Here is a 23,981-nt window from a genome sequence, read left to right on the forward strand (position 1 = left end):
GCTCAATCTGGCTCGAATGAAGAAAAAATAATGTATTTAATTTATTTACTTAATTTTTTGTATGCCAAAAGAAAATGACTGGACCAAAATGTAATTTGTAATATGTATGCATAACAATCCAAAAGGTGAGAGAGCATGAACATTCTATCATTGAGCTCCTTCCCACAAAGACCCCGTTAGTTTCCCAAAATGTTCCCGTACATCTGTTGCTTTTGGTGTCATTTGGGACTGTTGACATCAGTGTCCAGTATTTTTCAGTTTAAATTAAATATTCCCTCCATTCAGGCAGTATGAAAGACCAGTGTAGTCATTAAAACAGTTGGAGTAAATCAAGAACCATCAACAAAAGTAGAGGAGATAGTGAACATCAGGTCTACTTCGCGAGAAAATAAGGGGCAGGGGTATAAAACCCAGAGCATACTCCGATTACATTTGTACATTCTGGAACCTGCATTATAAAAGATTGGTTTTAGATTGGAAGTGGGCAGGAGTAAACCATATCCTGAGAAAATAATAGCTAGATTAGCTGGTATGTATGCTACAGAACAGAATCCTGTAGAAACCACACACACACACACACACACACACACACACACACACACACACAAATACCCACCATAATTTGAGGGGCTCGACACCCAGTTCTGACTGGCATTACACCCATGTAGTGTAGTATGAAAATCAGCAAAAACAAAATGTTGCAAAAATGCAAACATCACAGTTGTGGTTCCCAAGAGAGATGCAAATACAAAAATGAAATAGTTCTCTTTCTCTTTTTTTCTTGAACAAAATTGTCATGGAATTTGGGACATCTTGGCAGGTCTTGGGCAGGCAAGTGATAATAGCAGCAATAACTACCAGAAATGATCAGGTATAATTGTTTTCTAGCAGCTAAAGCCAAGCAAGTAGAACCATGCCAACAGACCACAATTACACCTGAATAATGAAGCAGGTCAGATCAGGAACATGTTCACTGGAATAAGATGAAAACAGACTTAAAATTGTGACAAGGAGGAGGAAATTACTGGAGTAGCCAGGTAATGGATCTATATTTATTATTTTTTTCTTTAAAAAGAACCTGCTACATTATCAATATCAGCCATATTAATACCTAGAGGCTTTCCTAAATTTGTTTTGTGGCATGAAGTGCATGGTGTAGTGTTATTCATTGTATTTCATTTACAACATGTGCACTTTGAAAAAAAATCATAAACTGTGACTAGACAGAAAACAGAAGATTGACATCTCCAAAGCAGGAATAAATTCGTACCATAATACAATTGACTTAATCCTGCAATTATACCCCTCAACTAGTTAAACAAATAAAGTGCTTGCTCATCAATTTGCAAAGGAATTCCTGCAGAAATTACTAGCCTTCATATCATTAGGTGATTCTTCTCTAGTAGAATTTGATTTTATGTAAAATTAATACCCTTTTCAAAATATAAGACTTCATTCCTCCCCCTCATTATGGCCTAACTTTATTTTATAAAAATAATAACAAATAAAATACTCATATATTTTATTAATTACTCATAAAGTGCCAAGTGTATTTCTTTGGTAGGCTTAGGAAATACCTACTTGTCTACTTGCCAAATCTGGTTCCCATGTTGCCACTAGCCTAGTTTGCCGCTCCCATGTAAATGTTCCAAGTTCTTTAGCACGTGTTATCTTTTGGCTTGTTTGCTTTTAAATATTTTAGGTATAGGTTTACCTATAAAGCTGCCAAAAATAATGACTGACATTGATTTCTACTTAAAAAGCTCAAGGTCATGATACAATTTTTTTTTATGCCAACACTTTGAGATGGGTGAGATGCCAAGTGTTACATGAGTCTACTTAACTAAAACTAAGAAAGTGAGCTACGTTATCACAGTCAACCCTAAGTGAAAACTTCAAAGGAAAAAGGCCATTGAAAATATAAAATATTTCCTATTATAAATATCTATGGACAATTTTATAATCAATGTGATTTCTGACCTAAAATAGATGCACACACAGATAATTTATATAAGTAAAAATAGAGGGAACTCTTTTTAGTCATCTATAGAAATAAGAGATAGGAAAATTATAGAGATGTCAAATACATCATTGATCCAAATATCTCTTATTAACCATTATTTTAAGCTTCCACCTACAAAATTTAATAGGAACACTGCAAGTTTCTCCTTTCTTTTCTTTTTCTTTTTCTTTTTTTCATCCTCAAAGGTGAATGGAAGAAAGAAAAAGAGAAGGGTGATGATTAATGGACAGATGAGATTAGCATCTTTGAAATAATTAAGAATTGCCTGTCATGGCCACTTATTTGATTAATAGTTTAATGACATTCACTGATCCAGGGCCCCTGATACATGGAGGAAGCATGTAGCCACATTTGCCCACTCCTCAGCTGTAGGCAAGTGTGAAATTATTTCTATTTCTCTTCTCTAGTGAAAGGCAGATTTTGCCTCACCAAGATAGTTATACCTTGAACACAAGATGGAGATTTAGTTACTGGGTAGACAAAAAGAAAGACAAACGTCCACTACAATAACCACATCTTAAACAGTTTAATAACATAACTACACACTGAAGAAGAAAAATACCTACTTCAAATATGATGCTTTAATTTTCAAAAGAAAGACATACCCCAAAATAATATAATAATAAAACAAATTCCAAAACATTCAGTAGACACCTAACCATTCATATCTGATTTATGTTCTTCATGGGATTTGATGTTTTTAATCCCACTTTATTGAAAATATTCTGCTTTGGTTTCTAAGGCTCTACTCTCCCCTGATTTGCCTAATGATCAGTGCAATAACATTCTTCTTTCTTTTAAACTTGGTGATTACTATGTACCTCATACTGTTAGGCATTAGGAATAAAGTGTCAGTTAGGAACTGACACAGAAAGATGTACCATTTAATGGAAGTGACAGAGGAGTAAATTGATGGTTACACTGATATTGTGTGTCATAAATACAGGAAATTATGGATATTTTGCAATTGGACATTTAAATCAGCCAGGGGGAGGGGGGCGTGTTTTTCAGTGAAATCTTCTCAGAGTAACTGATGTCTGATAAACTCTACACATTGCTCCTATATTTACTTTAAATATTGGCTTTCCTCTTATATTTAAATATTGGTTTTACTAGGATTCTAACTTTTAACCTACTTCTTCATCATTCCCCATGCTTTATTTGGCTAGTACACCTACAATTACAGTTTTATTTTCCAACTTGAAAATGGATGATCTCTAAATTTATAGTATCTGCTGTAATCTCTCTCTCTCTCTTAGCATGAGGTTGGGTTTTTTAATACCTATTGGACCATATCTGAAAATGCCATAGAACTCTCAAAATCAACTTGCTGAAAGCTTAAGTCATCTTCTTCTTGCACCAAAATTCTTCTTGTATTAAACATTTCACCTGACAACACCAAATAATTCTGAACTTCCTCCTTAAGGACCATATCTAATTAATCGACAACTGTAGTCATTTCTTTTTTGAAATTATCTTAAAAATGCAGGCATGCATATCTATCTACATATATGTATCTTCCTATATTGAGTTTATCTTCCTGTATTTAAACTCTTATAATTTCTTACCTGTGATATGATGTAAGAATTGAACTCTTTGCCCAAAACCTTGTCTCTTGCATTCATCTACCACACATCTGTCAGATTGATCATGGTAGAATACAACTATGAATAAGCCCCTTGTTGACTATTATGCATGACTCCCTATTGCCTACAGGGCAAACTATTTATTAGTTACCAGGTCATAAAAATTCATGATTTTTCCTCTGACTATATTTCTGAGAGCATTTGTTGTCATACCTCACTTGTGCAGTCCCTAGGATAAGAAATATCCTCTTCAACCTATCTGTCTGCTCAAATTGTCCTCCTTTTCTGTGATTCCTTAACCTCACTTACGTGTTTGGTGAGTTCTTTCTCACCTTTCAAGGTTTAGCTTCCATATCACCACCTCCATGGGCCATTCAAAAGACATTTCCTATCCCACCTCCATCTGGCATATACTACCTTACTTTGTTTAATGTTTTGCCTCACTCACACAAATGTAAGCTTTTAGAACCCAGGAATGTTGTCTTTTTTTTTTTTTTTTCAAGTCCACTAGGTGCCCAGCACTAGTATGGTCAATACAGATAAATGGAATAAATGATCATTATTCATCTCTTAGACGTCAATAACAGGAAATTTAAAATCTGTGGTCATAAGTGGAGAATAATCTATGTGAAGCGTATCTTTACAGAAATTACTGCCTAATGGCAAACTTGGTAGATCATAGTAAGTTTGTAATTTTATATTATCATTTCAGAAATTCATATTCTAAGACTTATTTCAATGTCCTCTTTCAAAGTTCAGATTTTCTAAAAAGTAAAATGCTATTATCAGTTTTGTTTTTCTTAAATATCTTGTACCAGTTTACTTTACCTAGATGGAAGTTTATACTATTCTATAGATAGACAGATGATAGATAGACAGATAGACACATGTACACACACACACACACACACACATGTATATATATATATATAAAACAAGTGAATGATGGGCACAGTGGAGGAAAGGCATCGTATTTATGCATAAAGTTTTCCCACCTAAATATTACATTATAATAGATGGCCTAAGATGATGTGATATGTTTTACACACTGCTTGGCACACACCAAATCAGACATAATTTAGCCTGAGAGACTTTCCTGGATCAACATTTCATTATTCTAAACTATTTTTTCTTGGCACAGAGAATAATGTGTTTAAAATCTATAAATAGCAACTTCCTCTAGTAATAAGAATAAGAGTACTATACCTTTCTCATTTAACTTTTACCATAATCTGCTAAGGTATTCATATAAGAGACATCTTATTTTCTCTATCCATTTATTTCTTCTTCTTTATTAATAACATCCCAGCAATGTGCTCACCTCTTTTTCATCCTTTTGAAGACAGAAGTGGTTAATAAAATGAAGCAGAAGTTTGTGCGGCATCCAGGAAAGTACTCTATAATTCTCTGAACATTCTCCTTCCTACTGTTGACTAGAAACAACTCTGGAAGCCGTGTGAGAATTATGAGACAAAGACCAAGACCATATCACAGACTTGGCCCTTTGTCCTTGAAGCAGCTGGACCCACACCATCGGTCTCCAACTTCCATACTTAGTATTGCTTGAGACTATCACACCTTATGAATTTAAGCCTATCTAGTCAGGTGTCTTTTATGAGAGCCAACCATAATTAGTAGCCACTGTAGCAAATTTATCCTTAGAGAGGTTATAGAAATGATCCAAGGACACATGGATAACAAGTGTCAAGGTAGGACCAAGAGCTCCAGTCTGGCTTGTTACCATACTCTCACTTTGTTACACTATATGACATTACATGTGTCGTAGGAATTGTGTTTTCTCTCAGTGCTCTGCCACAGCTTGTTTAAGGCCCATGACATATCACACATAGTAAGTTGAGAGTGAATTAAACAAGGGGGCAAGAGTATGTACTCGTTAAAAGTTTTCTCCTTTTTTACCCCATTTCCAACCTCTACATTTGTCTTAAACAAAGGATATTTTCAAACAACAGATCAAGATATTACCACTTATATTAAAAGGCTGACATTTGCCTTTGTTAGGACAGCTTTATTGATGTTATAGTTGATGCTGAAATATCCCAAATTGGAGTAGTTTTAGTGAAAAAAACAAGAGGGAGGGAAGAAAGAAGGGACAGAGAGAAAGAAAGAAAAGAAAAAACGAAAATGAGTTCACTCTGCTTTATGTGTGATGTCTCCTTTTTTAAAATACTGATTCTTGAAGCATGGAATTGCTTCTATTGAAAATATGAAAATTCTCTATTTATCTCCATTTTGAATATGTAGAGGGTAATTTCAATATGAAAGTGTACCAAGAAAGTTTTATTTTTTTCTTACTTTTCTCACTTTGTTTCATGAGTCATTCAGACTCATGGTCTGAGGGCCACACGCTTTTACACATGGTGTGCTAATCAAATGCTAAGTATTAGGGCAGAAATTATCAGAGAGAACCAGTCAATTATTCTTTTTTTCCCTCTGATATTTCTCTAACCAGAGAATCCTCTTCGTTTCAAATGGAAGATCTTTCTTTTAGTATAAGTGCTCTGACTTGTGTAAACTGCCTAGCATAGGAGCCATATTTTTTCTCTTTTAAATACAACAGAAGTTAACCTCCACACCAGAAGGGTTTTTGTGCTCGAAAATAATTAACAATGCTATCTGTTTTGCTTTCTGAACTCTTCTCAAATACAAAGTAACTATTTGGCTAGATAAGTGACCTTAAAAATGGAAGCTCCACTCCTGTGCTTTCTCTTTCACAATATCATCAACATTTGATTCATGTTTATGTTTCATAATGCTGTTGAAATATAAACTATTTTAAAACTAACTCCTCATATTACTATCTATCATGCACTATTCCAAAATTTTTCTTTACCTGGTTATTATTGTTTCTCTATTATTTTTTAAAAAATATTTTTTATTTATTTTTTATTTTTGATAGAGAGAAACCAAGCAGCGGAGGGGCAAAGAGAGAGGGAGAGATGGAGAGTCCCAAGCTGTCTCTGCACGGTCAGCACAGAGCCTCATGTGGGGCTCAAACTCACAAACCGTGAGATCAAGACCTGAGCCGAAATCGTCAGATGCTTAACCGACTGAGCCACCTGGTGCTCCCAGTTTCTCTATTTCTTTTTAATGTAGCATCATTAGATATGCCAATGAGACAAGTTCCATATTATACATTGTGCACATGACATTGAACCTGGGTACACAATAGTTTTCTCCATAGTCATTTACTTCTGGAATCTCTCTCTCCTTCACTTCATCCTGTACATCATAAGAAATTCAATGTTTGCAACATGCAACTTCAGTACCTAAAGATACTCAGTATCCTCTCATTGCCTAAAAGATCATGGGTAAAATTCTTAGCCTAAAAATATTCAAGGTTCATCACCATTTACCTTTTGAAAGGTAAAAAATAGTATATATACATATTATCACCATCCACATTAGAGCCCTAATCAGTCACTCTGATTTGCTCAAAATCTTCTGCACTTGAACTTAGCCAAAAGGCTGAGAAGTGCTGGTCAAAGTCTTCTGAATAGATTTTGATATATTCTCTCCTTCCAGAATGAATAAGGTATAAATAGAATGTATAACTAGTATAAGCAATGTAAACAGGGTATAAATAGTATAATTTGAGTATAAATAGAATGTATTATTTACATAAATTTGTTAGTGCCTAAGACATTTTAGTATGTGTGAAGTGTTTTTGAGTCTGGGTAGCCCACTCATGATGGATAAACTCATTATATTAAGTTTATTTCTCCCCCTGCTTGGTAGAGATAGAAACCCTTAGTAGGTATTCATAATGCGTTTCAAGCAGGAAGGATGCGAAGGAAGAAAGGAAGGAAGGGAGGGAGGGATGAAAGAAGTCAAAGAAAGAATTATGAGTAGATTATTATTAGAGAAATTCAACTTCTCCACACACGTCAGTCTTTAATAATGTCAAAAACAACCTCAGTATTTAATTCAGTATGTTATGCATAGACAAAATGTGACATGGTCAATAATTATTTATCATAAGGATTGAGGAAAATCAATGACTATGGAAAGTTACCCTTTCAAAGCCAGGAAGCAGAATTAAAATCAGCAATAATTATTGATTCTTCATATTAACTGAGAAAGAAAGCAAATCAAGGTGGATAATTCTACTTTAGATCAAAAATGAAGGATGACAATATAGACGGTTGACTGATTATCTTGTGCAGCTTGTCAAATGTCCTCAGGCACAGTTCCAAAAAATAATCCAAAACTGTGTTGAAAATATCAGCACCATAACAAAACTACGTGTCATTTCACTAATTCCAGTCACATTTTCCAAAATTAGCCTAAATTTCTGACAGTATACTACATCTATACACATGCCATATTTGAATTAATTCACAAATATTCTCCTCCAGGCAATCCTTGGTAATTAATACCCTATTTGAAAACAAATATAATAAGAATGATATACTTCTAAAGTGAAATGCAAATCACTTGGGGGATAAAAATTTGCATACAAAATTGTTTAGTTTGAAATCCAAACCTGAACATCATCCACTATATTAAATAAACTTTTCTTATGAAATAAAATCCGTGTTCCCCAAGGATGATTGGATAGTGACTCTCCTTCTATCAAGGATGATTGGATAGATGCCAGCACTGTGCCTTGGAAATAACTGACCCTCATGGCTCAGGGTGGCCAAGGATCACTTTTCAAAACAATGTTAAGGGTGATAAGAGAATATCTGCTTAGCTTGTCTTTCTCTGACACAATTGCTGTTGTTATGCACAGGTTGCATTCCTTGGACAAGGGAACCACAATTTCACCTGTTTTTCTTTCATGGCCTTCACTGGATACCACGATGGACATAAAGATGCACAGTCCAGATCTTTCAGTGAAAGATGCTACCCCAGCTGCTTGGATACTAACGGCAGGCACCCTTTCTTTGTGAGCTCTTTCAGGGACTGCCTCAGCTGCCGAGTACTCCCACGCCCAAGGTCATGTCCTCCAAGGGAGACTGTCATGCCATGACTGATCAATCAAGTTGGGGTTCAACACGTCTAATGCACAATTTTGACAGGCCATTTAGCCACAGAGTTCTCTGCGGGAGTCAGCTGAAACCTCTGTTTGGGCCTGCCATGCAGTTTCTCCATCTACTTCGTCCTGCATCTTTCCTCTTTCTTCCACAGCTGTACCCAAGGGCACATAGGCTGAGGTCTAAATTCAGACTCCGAGACTGCTTCTCAAGGAACCCAGCCAGTAGATACCATGTGAACTACTGATGAATTTATTTCTAGTATATCTGACAGGACAATATTGACAATCTGTAACCATGTTGATTTGGCTTTCCCTGTCATATCTTTTTAATGCTCGAATCTTGCTCCAGTGAGTGCTTTTTTTTTTTTTCCCAGAGCTAAACAGGGGTGGGGAAGGACACAAAAGTTGGAGAAGCTGAAGCGGGAGACCAGGGAGGAGGTGGAAGAGCTACGGGCGCAGCTGCTGCCCCACGCGAACAAGGTGAGTCGGCAGATCAGTGACCACCTGCGTGAGCGGCAGGGACTGGGGCCCAGTGCTGTGCTTCCAAGGGCAAAAAATGTATTCCTCGCTTTCACCTTCCAATCCCCATACAAAAGGTCTCTACTAAGAAAAGGGAATTCTGAGAAACACAGTTCCAGGTCAGCTAAGGTGACACGGTACACACTCATGACACGTATAGAACATATTCAAGCCTCATACTAAACCTATTATTATCTGTAGCTCATCTGCCTGCATCTTACAGATGAAGAAAACGAGGCACAGGGAGGACAAATCATTTGCCTGAATACGTGCAGCTAGGACCCGAACTGGCCTAACTTCCCACAGATAGCAATTACAAAATCTGGACAAAATATAAAATAATGAGAATTTCAAGGTATAGAAAAAAGAACAAAAGAAGCAGAAACTGGAAGGAAATCTATCCTTGAAAGAATATATCTGTACTTGGTGAAATGTGTGAGTTCACATTTTCTAGTATGCCTAGATCTCTCTATATTGGGAGACAACAAAAAGCTGTGGCCCAACCAGGGATTGAGTTGGGAGAGCAGAACAGGCAAGAAATGATTGATCCCGGAAGGGGGAGAGCTGCAAATGGGGCAAGCCCCAATATCTGTGTATACAGTCTACCCAGACCCTTGGCTGATCTGTAAATCATGGTAAAGACAGACGAGGCCCCCAAAATCTCACCAGCTGGAAACCCAAAGAACTGAGTGGTGATTTCATCTTTTGCAACCCACAGGGGAGAGAGAATTTGGAACTTGAGTCCTCCCAAGTTATCTAGCCCCTAGAATGAAAATCGCTATTCAGAAGAACAGAATCTAGAGTCTCTACCGCATATCACTTATATCCAGTATTCATACAGAAATGACTAGACATGGAAAGTAACAGAAAAACTGGATCCCTACTCAAGAAAAAAAAAGTCAATAAACCAACCCCAAGATGGCCCAGATGTTGCAATTGTCAGACAAGGACGCTAAAGCAGCTATGAAATACTTTCAGGAACCTAAAGGAAAATATATACATATAAATAAACCGATGATGGATTTCAGCAGAGAAACAGAAGCTACATACAAAATTCTAAGGCCCATAGCTAGAAGGCTACAGGAATGAGAAGGATATGATTGTTGATAACATTGAGTGGACAAGAAAAAGGATAGGAAGAGATGAGGCGAGAGGTATTTTAGGGAACCAGATCATGTAGAACCTTGTAGGCCACTGCAAGGACTCGGGCCTTTGGTCAACTGAAACAAGAAATCGGAGGAACTTGAGCCAAAGAGTGACACGACTTGACCTCTCTTTTAGAAAGTTCACCTCAGCTGCTCTACTGAGAAAAGGCCTGGGGGAGTCAGCCAAGAAAGGAGAAGAGACTGATTAGGAGGCTGTGGATAGATGCTGGGGGCTTGAATTTGTGTGGGAGTAGTTAAATGATGAGGAGTAAATATAATCTGAATGCAGAGAAAATAGTAAGTATTGAGAGTTGGGATATGGGGTATGGCTAAGATTTTTCGATTAAGTGGTTGTCACATGGAGTCAGTCAACTGGCTACCTGGTGGAGCCCAGGGCATAACGAAAATGCAGGGCATTTTGGTAAAAAATTATTGAAAATGTTAAGATTATCACAGTGGGGCTTCTACAAACTGCACAGACCGCACGCCCAGGAAGACCTGGATGCAGTTGCTATTTGCAGATTTTGTGGATAAGAGAAGGGGTTTAGACATTTTAGGGTTGAGGCGATATATTTAACAGAGCTTAGCAAACAACAAAATTGACTTAAAATATAAAACATTTTACACTTCCAAAAAATCTATCTGGTTACTGAGAATTTCTGTTCACAGAATGTTAAACTTCTGAATATAGAGAAATACCTGAACATTAGCAAGTCGATAGATTTTACATTAATCCCTACTGAATTTCATTTTTTGTTTGTTTGTTCATCAACATATCACCATCTACAGGTTACAGGAGATAACTTATAATCTTTTTTAGATTCAAAAGATTATTAAACGTATGATTTTCATTTCCATTGTACTTTAACCCTCTTGTGTGTTTTGTGCAATTAAGCCAATGTTCAGTAATTTTTTTTTTTTTTTACTTCTGATCCTAGTCCTTTACTTTTGTGGACTACTAATGATCTTGGCTATATAAGCCAACATACAAAAGACAATACTGATTACTAGTCACACCAACCTAGAGGAAAAGGAGTATTATATCTGCATTGTCTGTTTATCTTACATTCTCTATAGTTTTACAGCTAAAGCACAAAATCTAAATGCAAAATGATGAACCTTAATTGTCTCACAATTAGTATTCTACAAAGAGCACAACTACTTGAATTTAATGAGCATAGTCCCATATAATATTACTGTTATCCTACAGTAATTTCTAAACTATTCCAGGAAAACAAACAAACAAACAAACAAAAAACGAGCTAGGGAGAGAGGTTGTCATCAACAAGTCTCTAATTGGGAACTACAGAAAGTGAATTCACTTCATGTGTTTTTTGTTCCCCCTTTCACTTCTAGCCACAATCACAATGCCTTTCTAAGAGAAGTAAGCACCATAAAACTTTGTACTACAGAGCATTTTTATGAAGACAGGATAAGTGACAGTTTTCTTCATCATAAAGAAAAAGAAATTCAGGAGTGTAATTCTGTATGAAAGAAAATTATTTTTGTAAATATTGATAGTAACCCATGAAATATTGAAATGAAATTTCTATGCCAAAAATAGTTAATTTGTGTAATCTTTAAAACTTTACTTTGCCACTGTATATATACTTTGTCTTTAAGTTTTAAGTCTAAAACTTTAAAAAATAAACCCACTTATGGGGCATCTGGATGCCTCAGTCAGTCAAGTGACCAACCCTTGATTTCAGATTAGGTCATCATCCCAGGGTGGTGGGATCAAGCCGTACATCGGGCTCTGTGCTGACAGCACGGAACCTGCTTGGAATTCTCTCTCTCCCTTTCTCTCTGCCCCTCCCTGGCTCAAGCTTAGTCTCTCTCTCAAAAATAAGTAAACTTAAAAAAATTATAAAAAATAAACCCACTTAAAATTGAGCCAGTTTAAATGAACAACATACTCAGAATAAGAAACTGTAAATGCTTCATGAAATCTAACCATGAGAGACAGACTTTTTAAAATATATATATATATATATATATATATATATATATATATATTTATTTATTTATTTTGAGAGACACAGAAAAAGAGAGAGAGAGCATGAGCAGGGGAGGAGCAGAGAGAGAGAGACAGAGAGACAGAGAGACACAGAGAGAGAGAGAGAGAGAGAGAGAGAGAGAGAGAGAGAGGGAATCCCAAGCAGGCTCCTTGCAGTTGGTGTAGAGCCCAACTTGGGGCTCAATCCCACAAACCGTGAGATCATGACCTGAGCCAAAATCAAGAGTTAGACACTTAACTGATTGAGCCACTCACTCTGAGAGAGAGAGGCTCTAAAAATCACCACATACTTGGAATTTAAGAAACAAAACAGATGATACATAGGAAGGGGTGGGGGAAATAAGAGAAGAGAGGGAAACGAACCCCAAGAGGCTCTTAACAAGAGAGAACAAACTGAGGGTTGATGGAGGGAGGTGGGTGGGAGATGGGCTAGATGGGTGATGGGAGGGCACTTGTGATGAGCACTAGGTGTTGTATGTAAATGATGAATCACGAATTCTACTTCTGAAACCAATATTGTACATCAACTAAAATTTAAATTAAAACAAAAGCACCACATACTAGAAAATTAAGCCCGTCTGTAAAAAAGAAAGCTGTTTACCTTTGCAAAAGAGCTTAATTTCAATGTTACATGGGAAAGTAGATTTTGTTTATATTGTTTTTTAACTGTTTTTTTTTTTAATTTATTTTACTGTTTATTTTTGAGACAGAGAGAGACAGAGCTTGAGCAGGGGAGAGGAAGAGATAGAAGGAGACACAGATTCTGAAGCAAGCTCCAGGCTCTGAGCTGTCTGAGCTGTCAGCACAGAGCCCGGTGTGGGACTCAAACCCACGAACCATGAGATCATGACCTGAGCTGAAGTCAGATGCTTAACCGACTGAGCTATCTAGATGCCCCCTTTTTAACTATTAACCAAGCCATTCAGAGCTATAATTTATTTTGTTAAATAAGATAATTAATAATCATAATACCATACAATATTAAGTTATACAATAAATATTACTTAATATATTTTCTTGTGTAGAAATAGCTTTTCCTTAGACTAAATAATATCCAGTGTCCTAGTTCCCCATTTTGCAAGCTTGATTCATCTTTCACTAGGCTTTTTGTCAGCAAGTCCTTCTACTATTTGTAGCTGTAAGGAACCTTAATAAATCTTTTCAGAAATACAAAATAAATCTCATTTTCTTTTTCTTCTTTTGAGGTAATGTTGAGCCTTGTCACGAGAGTAATTGTGACAGATTTTGAAGTGGCTCTACTTTGTCTATATTCATGTAAAATTATGGTGTTAAGATCTGTACCCAATGCTCAGCAGATAAGGCAAAACAAAATTCTCCTCTTTGGGATTCTAGACACTGTGTTTATGAGGAGTTAGGATTTATATATTAACTGTTTTTGCCTACATCTTACCATTAATAGGTTGAGTTTAATAAGTAAAATTATATCCCACTCCAAATGTACAGTCCCTAGACCAGAAGCTCCTCCAAACTTGTATGTGTTACAGAGTAGTTCACTGTACCAACTCTGGCCTGCTCAACATAAATGGACCTCTCCACAACTCTACTATTGCATAATTAAGGAAAATACACCCATCCTAACAGTATGGTTATAAAGACAAAATTAGAGGGGTGCCTGGGTGGCTCAGTCGGATAAGGGTCTGACTCTTGGTTTCGGCTCCAGTCATGATCTCATATTCGTGAGTTTGAGCTCCACCTCAGGCTCTGTGCTGACAGTGAGGAGCCTGCTTGGGATTCTCTGTCTCCCTCTCTCTCTGCCCCTCCCCTGCTCTGTCTCTCTCTCAAACTAAATAAACATAAAAAAAGAGGAAATTAGATAATATAAATTAAATTCTCACTTATTAAATGTGCAAATTAATTATGCACAGTAATGTGTCATTTTAAACTAGGTAGCTATGGGCATTTTATTTAAGTTTATTTTTTTTATTTTGAGAGAGAGAGACCAGGAGCAAGCAGGGGAGGGGCAGAGAGAAAAGGAAAGAGAGGATCCCCAGAAGGCTCCACACTGCCAGCCTAGAGCCCGATGTGGGGCTCAATCTCATGAACCTTGAGACCATGACCTGAGCCAAAATCAAGAATCAGACGCTTAACTGACTGGGCCACCTAGGCATCCCAACTATGGGCATTTTAATTTGGGAGTGTATATGTAAGGCTCTTAAGTGTTTTCGTTCAATTTCCCCTTGTTAGATCTGGCTCACCCTTCCAGTCTATTAACATCTTTTTGAATACAGATTCTGTTATCCAGCCAATTTATTCTTTCTACTTTTGTGTCATCTATAATTTCGATAATCATGTTTTCCAGAAATTGGCAGTAGTGATTGACAATATTACACAAGACAGAGCCTCCTTTTCTCTGTGTAGTCAACCACATATAATTTTGACTAATTGAACTCATATCTATGGCTTGTGTCTACAGCTTCTCATGCAAATATCACAGAGAAAATGCCACATGCTTTGCTGATGTCCAGATGTACACAATTTTCTGTAGTTTAGCTTCACGTGATTTGTTCTTGTGGACTGTGATGACCATTCTTGATAAAGCCTTCTTTTGGAACTAAGATTTTCTCTATTTGAATGTTACTTCAAGAGCTGGAGATCTTCACAATCTATCAAGTCCTGCTTGGCCTGGGGATGTCAAGGGAAGATGTTTTGACATAAAACACAGGCCCTTTATCCTAAGAGACTGTACAGGCCCATATGCACCTCAGTCCTATCTCTTTTTAATGTATGAAACTATCCCTGCTCTATCAACATAGTGTTTTCAAAGACCGTTGAGGTCAGTGACCATTGCTATAAATTTCTCACTATGTTCGGAGATAATTTGTCTGGAACAGGACACTTAAATTCATATTTAGGAGTCCAGTAAATGTGTAGGCTTGCATTCCCTCTTGTCACTATTTGGGCAAAGCAAAAGATAAAGACTACAAAATGAAAATACTGATTAGCTGTGTTACATCCCAACACCTGTAACGCCATCCACAGAACTTGCTTTCTCATGCTAATTCTTGCTCTAAAGCAATGCTGATGAAGGACTGTAGTACCTAGATAGAGAGCTTATTCCTGGTACTCCATAGGTTATGTTAAGAATTTTAAAAAAGTTTTTATCTAGACATAAAAAAGGTATCTGCAATAGACAGAATTGATAGATGGCACCAGTAGATTCTCAGCCCGTGCTATATGCACACCTTCTCCCAGATATTCATTCAAATACTAATGTAGGTATTGCTGAAAAGGGATTTTGATAACATAATTAAGATCCCAGATCAAGTGACCTTAAGATATGGTGGTTACCTGGGGAGGCTTGATCCCTTTAAAAGTAAGCAGTTTTCTTGAGGTGATCAAAGAGGAGGAAGTCAGGCAGACATAATCCAGTTGGCCCAGAAAGCAAATATACGTGTGTGTGAAGTGCTATGAGGACCACAAGGCAAGAAACTATGGACAGTCTCCAGATTCTAAGAGCAGTCTGAAGCTAACAGGAAAAGGACGACCTAAGTCTTACAACCACAAGGTCATTAATTCTAACAACCAGCGAGCTTGAAAGAGGATGCTGAGGTCCAAATGGGAACTAGACAGCACCTTAATGTCAGCCCGGTGAATATGTGAGCAAAGAATCCATCCATGCCATGCCCAGAGTTCTCCTTACAGATACTAAGGTAATAAATTTGTGTTGTTTTAAGCCACTAAGTTTTAGGTAATGGGTTATGCAGCAACAGAAAACTAATATAATGGATTTACCATAAGTGCACAAGTCAACACATTTTCATAAAGTATAATCAGTATCCTGAACAAGAAACAGTACAATGAGGGTGCCTGAGTGGCTCAGTCACTTAAGTGTCTGACTCTTGATCTCGGCTCAGGTCATGATCTCAAGGTTCGTGAGATAGAGCTCCACATCAGGCTCTATGCTGACGGCAGGGACCCTGCTTGGGTTTCTCTCTCTCTCCCTCTCTCTCTGCCCCTCACCACTCGTGCACTCTCCCTCTCTCTCAAAATAAATAAACAATAAAAAATTATTGTAAAGAATTTAAAAAAATAGTACAATGTCTCAGAAGTTGCTCTCACGCTCCCTTCCAGCCACTGCCCCACCCACTACTCACCATTCTTTCACCTCTGTCCCCAGGAAAAACAAGTGCTCAGATTTTTAACAGTATAGGTTAGTTTCATCTGCTGAAGTACTTTATATAAATGGAATCATTTATTATATTCTCTTCTGGCTTTGGCTCTCTGGCTTTAAATGGACAATATCATTGGCAAAGTTTATCTAAATTGTTACATAGAGGGGCGCCTGGGTGGCTCAGTCTGTTGAGCGTCCGACTTTGGCTCAGGTCATGATCTCACGGTTTGTGGGTTCAAACCCCGCGTTGGGCTGTGTGCTGACAGCTCAGAACCTGGAGACTGCTTCCCATCCTGTGTCTCCCTCTCTTTCTGCCCCTCACCCACTTTCACTTTGTCTCACTCTGTCTCTCAAAAATAAATAATTGTAAAAAGATTAAAAATAAATAAAAATAAATTGTTACATAGAGTTGTAGATACTTTATTCTCATTGCTGTATAATATTCTATTGTGTGAATAGAACACAATTTGCTTATTCAACTTGTTGGTCTTATGAGTAGTTAGTTTCCAGTGCAGGGTCTATTCCAAAGAATAATGCATTCTAACATATATTTTTGATATGCATAAACCTAGTTTTAAACTAAGAGAAAAATTATCAGTCATTTCAGAAAACTGGACAAAGAGATATAATACTGAAAAAGAATATTTATTTTTGTCAGAAACCCCTGGATTTATGTTGTAGACAGCTACAATCTAGATGTGATCTTGATCAAGTTACTTACTGAGTTTCTACATTTCTAAAATACAGAGTATTAAAAACATAATCTCTGACTTCTCATGAGGATTAGAATCTGTACTGTCCAATACAGTAGCCACTACCACATATGGCCTCTTAAATTTAATGTAAATTATTTCATTTACATTAAAATTAAAACCAACTTCCTTGGTCACACTAGCTGTATTTCAATTGCCAAAAAACCATATGTTATTGGACAGCGCTGTATGCATATGAAGGTATTTAAGCCACATTGGCACTCCTACATTGCTACTCGATAAATTGGGCATTCTTTCCCTCACCCAAATAACATCCTACATTGCTCTGGCATCCATAGAAGTTATCTCAATGATGCTTCTGAAAGGTTTGTTCAGTACTTTGAGCTACATTTAATTTTTTCCTGTTTTGTCTCTCCTTTTGGGGATAGACACAGTGAGAACCATAACATGGGGACAGGCCAATGAGATGACTTCCTTTGTCTTCTCCTTCTGCAGGGGCTTCTGGAAGTCTCATCATGCCAGACCACAGTAGGCTAAGCCTGTCCTTTGGACTCAGAAAACAAAACATCTATCCTCATTACTAAGCACCCCTCCGTCACAATTTGTGTAGTAATGTCCAGGTATCTTGTCACATCCCACAGAGTCATATGAACAACACCCTTGCCATTTCCCACTTGAAAACTCCATTCCTCCTTGGAATACAGGCATGGGATCACTGGGAAGGATTTAAGGATAATCTTAAGAATCACCAAGCTGTTCTCAAAATACATTCTCTTTGGAACAGATATTTCTTTCCCTTAAATTATCTTTCTTCTTCTGGTTATTTGTATTTCATTTTGTGATCTTCCCTTCAAAAGCTATGATAGCTGTTATTATTGTTATAGTACTATTATTTTTTATTAGTAATGCTTGCTATGTGACAAATGCCATGATAGGTGTTTTGGGAGGTGAAAATGTCATAGCTTTTGGCATTCAGAACTCATAGGAAGGAAGAAAAGATCTAACCTCAAGTAATTATAATCTGAGGTAGATAATTGTTGCTGGCAGTAAACATGTTTATCTCCATCTTTTTAATCATACTTATAAGTATCAAATATGGAAATAACAGAAATCAGCAAACATCACCATCTGGTTTTATTTTCCCTTTTTATTTCTTTTATTTTCTCTTTGGAACTATTCATCTGTAGGCAAGGAAGCAACTGTATATGTGATGTGACTTTAAGAAAAACTAAGTATCTCGTTTGTATATATATATTTTTCTTTCTAGGCTACCCGAAGTTCTCACTTTCAAATTGAGGCCATTTACATCTATATGACTCTTATTAAAACATAAAAATGTCATTTGGGAGTTGACAGGTGAAAAGGATTTTTGATGATCCCTTGGTGTTTCCTGAATGCCAATAAATGGGGGAGTTTCTCGGGAAGTGTATCAGAGAGAGTGAGGGACAGGGAAGGGAGGAGAAAGCTGGGGAGGTGAGTAGTACTAGAAGCTCATGGGTGAAAGCTGGACTGGGGACCTCCCAGGGGCCCAGAGTCAAAGAAGAGTAGAAGAGACAGGATGAAGGCAGACACACATATCTGGACATGGTGACAGTCTAAGGTCATTGTTTGTGAATATCCATTTCACTTTACATGCTTGTCATGATCTGTCTCTACTATATTCCATATACTTGTGCCTAGCCATCCTCATAAATGCCTCCAATTTGGAATCAAAAGATCACATAGAAACATTTTTTTCAAAGAGCATAAAGTATTTTGAACTCTCCAAAAGCCTTCCAGAAATATTTTTGGTACAAATGTGTCATTTTAAAGTTGGAAAGCAATATGGAACCACATGATGTATATGCAGAGCAGCCAGAATTCATATTCTTGCATAAAGATTTTAAGACTGATCCAATATACAGACAGATTGTGAGGGAAGAAAAGACATGTTAAGACAGGAGAGATTGCTCAATAAAGGGTTTACTGAGCTGTTCTTATGGAAATAAAATAAATGAAGAGTTCTTTAGGTTAAAAGAGATCTTAGAGTAATTTATAGCAGCTATGAAGCTAGAGCCAAGATAATCCTAAACTCTATCTCTTGAGATATCAAATGCTGCAGCAACATCTTGAAAGTAACTAGTCACATACAAAATCAAGGTGAAATATATACACGAACCTTGTGTCATATATTATGAGGTCTTTGATTCTCTTCACTTCTGACAGGAAGATATTCTTGTATGCAAAATGTAGTATATATACACACGCAATACGTGGAACTTTTAGCATGACGTACAACTTCATATGTATTTGGTTTTTTTTTTAAGTTTATTTATTTTGAGAGAGAAAGAGAGAGAGAGAAAGAGAGAGAGAGAAAGAGAGAGAGAGAGAGAGAGAGAGAGAGTGTGTGTGTGTGTGTGTGTGTGTGTGTGTAAGGGAGGTGCATAGAGAGAGGGAGAGAGAGAATCCCAGGCAGGCTCCTCACTGTCAGCACAGAGCCCGATGTAGAGCTTGAACTCACAAACTGTGAGATCATGACCTGAGCCAAAATCAAGAGTCAGACGCTTAACCGACTGAGCCACGCAGGCACTCCTGTACATATTTATTGTATTACTGTTTACTACTGTTTCCATTGGTCAGTGATACACAGTTTGATCCACAGACTGACAGCATCAGAATCACCTGAGAAGTTGTCAAAAATGTAATCTCAGCACCACAACTCAAACTCTGGAGGAGAGGTGCAGGGATTTGTGTTTTAGCAAGGCCTTCAGGGCACTAACAAAGACAACAATATTACTCAGAGTGGGATCGCATCATTGTGAAAGGGGAATGGGATGGAAAAACAGGAATTTTCAGTAGTCCTTTGACGAAGAAACAAAGGTGTACGGGAGGTTCTTCATTTCCCTCATGCCTCCTATCGAGCACTTCCCACCACATTTTTGTGAAAAGGCCATTTAAGGTTCCATCACCATAATCAGTTTTCAATTTAAAAATGAGTTTATTCTGAAAAATTTAAAAATTATATTACCATATGATCTAGTAATTCCACTTCTGGATATATATCCAAAACAGAGTCACAAGACTGTTATTCACAACAAAAAATAAAAATAAATTCAAAACAAAAAAAATTTATTTTTATTACCTGCCTTGGATCTGCACTCAAGTTTTTGACATTAACCCCTGCTTACCCATCTTATCCAAATTCTTCTTTTCCCTATTCATGGAAGGAGCAGTGGGCTTGTGGATCTGAAGGTATTACTAATAGTCTTGACTCTGAAAAGAGTCTGTAACTCTGGGCACATAATTGTATGCATTTTGGCCTTAATTTTCTCATATATAAAGTAAGGGAGTCGAATAAACTATCTCTAAAGTCCCTTCTAGCCCAATACTTGTGACTTTATATCTCATACTGAGACCTAGACTCACTGTTTTCTAAAGAAATTAGTGAAATTATCAGCCTTAAAAGTCAGCTCTCAGAATGCATCTTTTAGTAGTTGCCTTTTGAAGGTTAGAACGATCACTTTCTATGCTAAAGGCTCACTAACAGATAATAAATACACACGATCTACTAAAGGACTCGTGCATGACAATCTGAGAAATGTCACTGGTGGCAAAAAAAAAAAAAAAAAAAAAATTCCAAGGGAAAACCCTGCCAAGACGAGCTTGGTAAAATGAGAATCTGGGTTTGGAAAGAAGGGATTGAATACAAGGCTTTTGCACAAGCATAAGAGCATGTTTTTCTCCCTAAATCATGTGTAATAACACACCTTTGACAGACTGTGCATCAGGGGCCGGTGTGATCTCCATTCAGATGATTCCATTTCACATATCATGATAGAGAAGTTTATTTTTAAACAGAAATAGCAAATTGTAGTAGTAGCTATCAAGTGCTTACTGTGTACCAGGCATCATTTGAAATGTATTTGTACATGTATTAACTCAGTCCAAACTTGAAACGACCTTTTGAGGTTGGTAAAAATATCCCAATTGTCTAGGTGAGAAAACTGAACATAAATGTAAAAAATCAAATCAGGCTCAAAACAAGAAGAAGCAAAACTAAGATTTGAATTCAAGGACTCTGTCGTTGGCTCTTTTTTTTTTAAGTATTTATTTATTTTGAGAGCAAGGGCATGTGTGAGCAAGGAAGAGGCAGAGAGAAAGAGAGAATCCCAAGCAGGCCCCACGCTGTCAGCACAGAGCCCAACACTGGGCTCAATCTCACCACCTTGAGATCATGACCTGAGCCGAAATCAAGAGTCAGATGCTCAAGGGATTGAGACACCCAGGCACCGATGTGCTCTTGACTCTTGATTTCCAGTTCTCAAGCAGTATGGTATACCATTTATTGGGGTAATGTAGTCACTTAAACAAGAATAAGTGGTTGGACTTAATCCATAAACTAGCTTTAGTTTTGTCTATCACTGCCTTCTTTTGAGTGCGTTTAGTTTTTCACCAGGCTCAGGTTGAAAATTCAAGGCAAGCCCTATAGCTTCTCTCACACTAAGGTAATAAATGTTCAACTGTTGCTTTCAGTTCCAAAATACAGTCTCAATTCAGTAACTGAGATAACCAGTCTCACAAAATAATTTTTAAAATGTCTCAACTTGCTCTAACATTTAGTCTTCTCACCTGCCTGAGCTTGGTCCAACGTCAGGTGGAAGTGAACTGTGTTATCACCTAGACTTTTTAAAATATCTTTCCCTGACTTCACTGATCATAGTGTATAATTACAACATGGTTGAATATTGGGGTAAGAGAGGAAGTAGCCTGAGTAGGAGAGCTCTTGTTTTCCTGGTAAGGATATGGTGATTTAACTCCAGCACTCTTTGGCTCTGGTAGGTGATCAAATCTGACTTTGTTTTTTCATGGCACTGTGATGGACTAATTCAAGAATGCCCCCCAAACCTTTACCCTTCCTTTATCCACTACCTTCTCCCTGAAACTTGATAATGCTCCTTCACTTTGGGTCTAGAGATGGTCACATGGCTTGTTTTGGCCAATGAAATGTGAAAAATCACGTTGTTAGTAGGGGCTTGAAAAATACTTGCGTAAATGGGCTTATCCTCACTTTTGTGTCTCTATCAGTGCCATGAGAACATGCTTATCCTTGCTTCTTAGAGGATAAGAGACAAATGCCATCTCAGTTGCTCTAGCTGAAAGCATCTGAAAGAAAGCTGAGAGTCGACCAATCCCTAAGAGCATATATGAGCCAAGCCAGGATCAGTAGAGACGTCTGTGTGGCAGTCCTAGGCGCAGGAATTATAAAGTTGCTATTGTATGTGGACAAGCTTTTGTTTGTTTCTTTGTTTGTTGGTCACATGTTATGCAATATAACCGTGACAACAGGTATCTGATGCAGGCAATGCCATGAGTTCTGTTGGGGCTTCCCCAATTATGGGGAAATATCTCTTATGTTTTTTCTTTGATGATGAAAATCATGGGCATTTCTATACTCAGGAGTTGTCCTTTCGTTCTCCAGCCCTGAGACCCCTGGAAAGACTTCCAGATCATTTATTCTATGACCTAGCTAAGGGGCTTCCTGAACAAAACCTAAGAAAAGCAAAGCATATTCTTTCTTTCTCTTGCTCATGGTCCACATCTAGGACACAGGAAAGAGTCAATTTTAACTCAAATACCTGGAGGGCAATCTGATTGCTACACAAACAGCTCTCTCTTGCTGCTGGTATGAGTTAAATGCCAGTTCCCAGCGTACAGGGAATTTATAGGGACACACATTAAGCTTATTGTGGCATCTCATTAAAGCACCTCTCTTTTTTTTATTTGATTAACTTGCCATGTTACAATTTGTAAACTTAAGGTGTACAGTGTATTACTTTCATACATTTATATATTGTAATATGATTGCCACTGAAGCACTATTTGTCACGTTACATCATTATGCGGTAGCACTGTTGACTATATTATACTGTGTATTTGATCTGTATAGCTTATTTACTACTCATTTCACTCTCTACTGACTTTGGGTTTGGAAGGAACACCACACCCTCTCCTCTGGGAGGGAAAAAGTGCTCTCCAAATAAACCTGCTAAAAATATTCTCAAATAAACTGTGAAGCTACTCTGATTCCATTTGAGGTTTGGAAGTATTCTCTCCTTCACACGTCAGGCTAAGGAGGTCCCTAAGGCACAGGGGACACCAAGAAAATTCTCTTCCCAGTCTTCCTCTAATCAGCTCCACCTTTTAATATCCTTATAGGGTTAAGAAGATTAAAATTCTGAACACTTCCCTGTTGTTTTTAACATGTTCACATCTTGGTCTAATACATTATTTTATAATGCGATTTAGTCAACACTTCCGTTTTGAAATATTATTCTATCTTTCTTGAACACATACAATATTCCAGACTCTGGAAGAGAAATGTAAATCTTGTTTGTTTGTTTTTTTTCAAGCCAACACCACTGGGTCAATAACAATAATATTCACCTTCACTGCTATTAACGTCTTCCTCACTAACAGCTCCTCTTTATCACAGATCTCTTAATGACATTTGCTTACACTATATAAATTTCTTCATTTCACCACCCAAGCCAAAACTAAACACACACACACTCCTTATGCAACCTGTACATACATACAAACACGTATGTGTGTCCAAAAAGGATAAAGTAAAAAGGAACGCAAAAAAAGATTTCTATACGCATCATTTCCTCTGCATATACTGTCCGGCTTCATTTTGCCTGTTTGGTTGCTGACCCCTCAAAAGCTGTCCTTTGATGATACACATACAGTGTGGATCAATCTTACAAAAGATTGAAATTAAACCTGCAACTTGGACAAGGCTGCAATTAGAGACGTATCCTCAATTTCAGCCACAGAGGAAGCATCCACTTATGGGAAAAGCACAGTT

The sequence above is a fragment of the Lynx rufus genome, unplaced genomic scaffold (assembly GCF_022079265.1).
Source record: "Lynx rufus isolate CCGP_SWC_20201006 ecotype Redwood Valley unplaced genomic scaffold, mLynRuf1.p SCAF_14, whole genome shotgun sequence".
Lineage (NCBI taxonomy): Eukaryota > Metazoa > Chordata > Mammalia > Carnivora > Felidae > Lynx > Lynx rufus.